General features: G+C 40.8%; 1 pseudogene; it reads right to left on the bottom strand.

The window, feature by feature from the left end:
- Positions 1-865: 865 nt before the first annotated feature.
- Positions 866-1,213, bottom strand: LOC113182962 (NADH dehydrogenase [ubiquinone] iron-sulfur protein 6, mitochondrial pseudogene; annotated as a pseudogene).
- Positions 1,214-4,715: the final 3,502 nt, after the last annotated feature.

Below are 4,715 nucleotides of genomic sequence, written 5' to 3'. Positions count from 1 at the left end.
TCCCTCTCTCCCTCCATCATCTTACAGCTACAGTTGGATTTAATGGCTTCTCTAAGAAAACTCTAGGCTCCTGAGTGGTTTCTGTTCTCTGATTTACAGAGGAGACGTCCTTCTTCCTTCACACAGGGACTTGTGAAAAGGAGTTTGGGAGTGTCACCAAGTTTGTTGTTGGAGTATGAAACTATGAGAATATGAGGGGGATCCACTGCACCCTTTAAAGTATAGGAATAGGTCTCTCTCAGCCTGTGAGCTCAGCCAAACTGGAGTAGAGACAAGATACTTTCTGTCCCTGTTATGAGGTACAGGGAGAAAAAGTTGAAGCCAGGGGCCTTGGGACCAAAGCATTAAAGTTCAAGGGAGACACCATATCAAATATTTGTAGGTTCACTAGAGTTGTGCAGCTTTGAGTAAGCGTACAGTTATTTGAGGGCGATTTCATATATTTCCCGTAATGTTTCAAATTTGAATCCAATTTCTTCAGTAAATTATAGTTCTTAGGTTAGGCATTTTCGTAATAATGTACCTTGGTGTGGGTCTTTTGTAATTTTTGTGTATTTGGGGTCATCCCGTAAGGCTGTAAGCCTTCTGTGTTTTTTTTTTTTTTATTTCTTTAGGTTTCAGAAGTTTTATGATACTTTTTCATTGAAAAGATGGTGCCTTCCTTTCATTTCTATCTCTGAGCCTTCATCTATCACAATAAATTTTAAATTTGGTCTTTTCAGGTTATCCCTTATTTCTCTTTTCCTTTTTTTCCCCTGATGGTGGTGCCTTTATTCAGCACTGGGCACCTACACAGGGAACAGGGCCTCACACTGGGCTCCTGAGGCCAAGGTACTCTGTGGTAGTGGAGGACAGGGTGCTGATGCTAGTAATGGTGCTGTTTGAACTGTAGGCCACAGTAGCCCCAGATTTTGTTAGCCAGGTTTTGGTTCTTTTTCCAGGTTTATGAACACCTTGCCCTGGGCCACCCCACTGCTGTCACACATGATCACCCAGTGGTCCACCTCACTCACAGTCTGCTCTGCTATCAAATCAGTGGCTAAGTTTTCATTCACCCCTTTCTGGTGACCTACAAACCAAAATTTCCTGTAGTCTTTATCATCATAAACCTGGCTGGTGTCTGTGACCTTCTCCCCTGTCGGGGACAATTGCACCCTGCCTGCCCAGCCCGGGGCAGGACCAGCAGCCCACAGAAGGTTGCTGCCGCTGCCATCTCATCCCCTCTTTTTTGGAAGTTCTTTTTGTAATCTTTAAACATATTTTCTTCACAGTCAACTTTGTTTTCAAGATTATATACTTTGTCTTCATTGCCTGAAATTGTGTCTTCCATGTGATCTAGTTTGTTGATGATGCTTTCAGTTGAAGTTTTAATTTGGTTTATTGATTCCTTTCTTTCAAGGATTTCTGCTTGATTTTTTTTCAGAATATTTATTTATTGAAGTTATCTTTTATTTTTTGAAATTTCTGTCTCATTTCAGTGAAATAATGAGAAAATAATATCAGAAAATTTCCTTTACTTTGCAGATCAGTTTAACTATCTATATTCTAAACTACCTTCTTTGACATTTCTTCCACTGTGGTGTGGATGGATTCCATTACTGGAATATTTTGATTTGTTTGGGGTGAATTGTTCCCTGACTTTTTCATGTTGTTTGTGTGTCTATCTATCTAACAGTATGGATATGAGGCAGTAGATTTTCTACTCTGTGGACTTACACTGTCTCTGAAGGTTTCACTGTTTAGGAAGAGACAAATAATAACAACCAATGCAAACAATATACAGCATTAAACCAAGTAGTTCCTACTATGATATCTACAATGTTAATTATCACAATAAACAGTAATGATATGATAAGTTATTATCTACAATAAAACAGCAAGTTTGCAAAAAGGTTTACAATTTCACAAGGTGGACAGGGAGAGAACAGAAGTTACGTAGGATTTGATGATTATGAAGGAGGAAAGAAGTAAAAAGTAAAGAAGTAAAAAAAATAAAGGTAGAAGTAAAAATTAAAGGAAGAATGAAAGAACAATAGAGATTGGCTCTCAGTGGAAGAAAAGAGAAAGAGAATCTAGGGAAATGGCTGGGAGACAAAAATATATATAATGTAAAAACTTAAAAATAACAAAAATACAAGAATGGAAAACAAAACTAAAATATACTAATCAAACATCCTAGTTTTCAAAAAATAGATCCATGGAAAACAACTGGATTCAAGAACGCCAGAAATGTAGAAATAAATATGAGTATGTGTAGAAGTGCATGTATCAATAAGGTCACAATTAAACAGAGAAAAGGGAAAAATAAAATTGTTTTTGCTTTTTTAAAAAATTTCTATTTATTAAAAGTTAAAGTATTCTTTCCATTGACGTTCAAAAAATTCTCAGCTTTTCTTCTTAGGGGTTTTAGGTGGGGTTCTTTGGAGTATCCTATAGGTGGAATTCCTGGAGGCAGTGTTGAGGCTCTTTGCTGAATGCCAATTGGTCTGGTGAGTTTAAATCGGTGTGCTTCCAGGGCTCAGTAATTGTCATTCCACACTGGAAGATTATACCTCAAGGATCTCCTGTGGGTTCCAGTTGAGTAGTGGAGGAACCAATTCTTAGTCCCTATGTGACCTGTGGCCCCCACATTTCCTGGTCTTGGGTTCAGTCTCCAAAGTTAATCTCTTCTGCCCCTACCCTTCCAAATTCCTGGCCAGACATGTCTCTCCTCGCTGGTGCTGCCAGCTGCATATTGGAGGAGTAGAGGCAGAGCAGGTGGGTTTCCACAAACTGTGGTCCCCTGTGTAAACCTCTCCATGTTTGATTTTCTCACTTAAGCACACTCTGTGTCATGTGGTGTGTGTTGGCTGCACTTTGATTTCGGGCCAAACTTGGGTTTGCCAGGCATCAGCTCCCTCAGCTGCCAGCCACCAGGCTGTGGCTTCCGTTGTCCTCCACATGCTTCCTGTAGAGATGGCAGCTTCTTTCCTGCAAACGTGGAGCATATCTTTCAGGTTTCCCAGGCGATGTCCTTGATCTCTAAATGCTCCATAGCCAGACACACCTCAGGCTCCCAAAATGCGGGTTCCTTTAATTCTCTTATCCCTCCATTAGGCTCGTGGAGAGACTGCTCTGGATGGTGCTTCCAGCCAGGCCATGGCAGAGGCTGTGCCTCTGGGGATTTCTTCCTTATTTTATTGCATCTAAGAGTTCTAGGGGCACAGGACTGTCTTTGAGTTCTCTCTGCTTCACCCTGCAGCTGCCTTTCCGGTTTAGCTGAAATCAGACTTGTCTTTAGTACAAGTTATTCTGCAGCTCTAGAGTCAGGGCAGACGGGAATGAGGGTGTGTGGTGTTGCAGAATTTGGAAATAGCTTATCTTTATGAGGATGAAGAGGCCTTGATATGAGGTTTAACATTTTCCTTAGTTTCATTTCAATTTCATTTTTTTGTATGTACTGTGCAAAATTAGATTTGACACCTTTTATTAAAAGTATTTAGTGTGAGATTTCTTCTTCATGAAATTATTTTATCTTTTCTGACCACCCTTCTCTTTATCTATTCATTCTTCAAGTGTAAAAATGTAGAAAAAATGATTCATGTGAAACTATGATTCTGTCTCCCTTGCCACAAACTAATGATATTTTATATACTTTTCCTGGTACTTTTCTGCATTACTTACCTTTAAAAAATTTTTTTAGTTTTAGGTGGACACAATATCTTTATTTATTTTTATGTGGTTCTGAGGATCGAATCAAGGGCCTCAAGTGTGAGAGGAAAGCACTTTACCTTTGAGCTATAACCCCAGCCCTATATTGTTTACTTTTAATAGTTATATTTTAAAATTCCTGCTTCCCTTTCTTCCTCCCCATTTCCTTACCTCTTCTTCCTCATTGAAAAAAAATAAAGTTAAGATAGTCTCAGAGGAGAAGGCTGAACTTCAGGGAGGTCATTTCCTGCTTCTCCTGGGGGCCCCCAAAGTGCATGGCCTTCCTGAGGTCATTCCCAGCTTTGGCAGCCTGTCTTCCACTTAGAATGGCCTCTTGTCTTTGTTTGCCTAGGATAGTCAGAGTTCATGCCTATCATCTCAGCAGAACCGTTACCTTTACTTTCTTTCCCAGTCTGCTGTATGTTCTGGTGTAGATTGCATAGCCAATGTGCTTAGACCATAGCACATGGCACCGCATTTATGCAGACACTAAGGTTGGGATCTTGAGGAACTCCAGATAAAGTTTGATCACTTCATCTCACTACATGCTGGGCACAAAACAGGAAGAGAAACTGTCTCCAGATGTGTCTGCCTATGGATGAGAAGGAATCACACCTGAATGACCTGGGCTAGAGCCCAGGTGCTTTCTCCCAGAGCAATATGTAGGCAGAGTGGCTGTGAAAGCCATTGGAGCTGTAGTAGGTTCCTCTGCCATAACCTCTTGATCTAATTAGGCTTGTAATTGCAGAGCAAGGACAAAGTGGTCCTGCAGAGATGTTCTCTGTTGGAAGCCTAGCAACCGTCCGACTGGGCATCTCTCCCTCTGTGGTCTTTAACCATGCTCACTGCACATTGATTGCCCTAGTTCCTGGTGAAAAACCTCAAGCTGTCACTGATGCTCAAAGGGCCCCTAGGTTTTTCTCCTAGAAGGAGGCTTCTGCTCTGTTTAGGTTCTTAGTCTTTGCTTTTAAACTTCAAGAGACGGAGAAAGAGGACAGATTCTGGTAGGAAGGACCCTGGGTTTA

The sequence above is a fragment of the Urocitellus parryii genome, chromosome 5, assembly GCF_045843805.1.
Source record: "Urocitellus parryii isolate mUroPar1 chromosome 5, mUroPar1.hap1, whole genome shotgun sequence".
NCBI classification, from domain to species: Eukaryota; Metazoa; Chordata; class Mammalia; order Rodentia; family Sciuridae; genus Urocitellus; species Urocitellus parryii.
The sequence above is the reverse complement of the archived record's forward strand: the minus strand, read 5'-3'. Positions and strand labels throughout refer to the sequence as shown.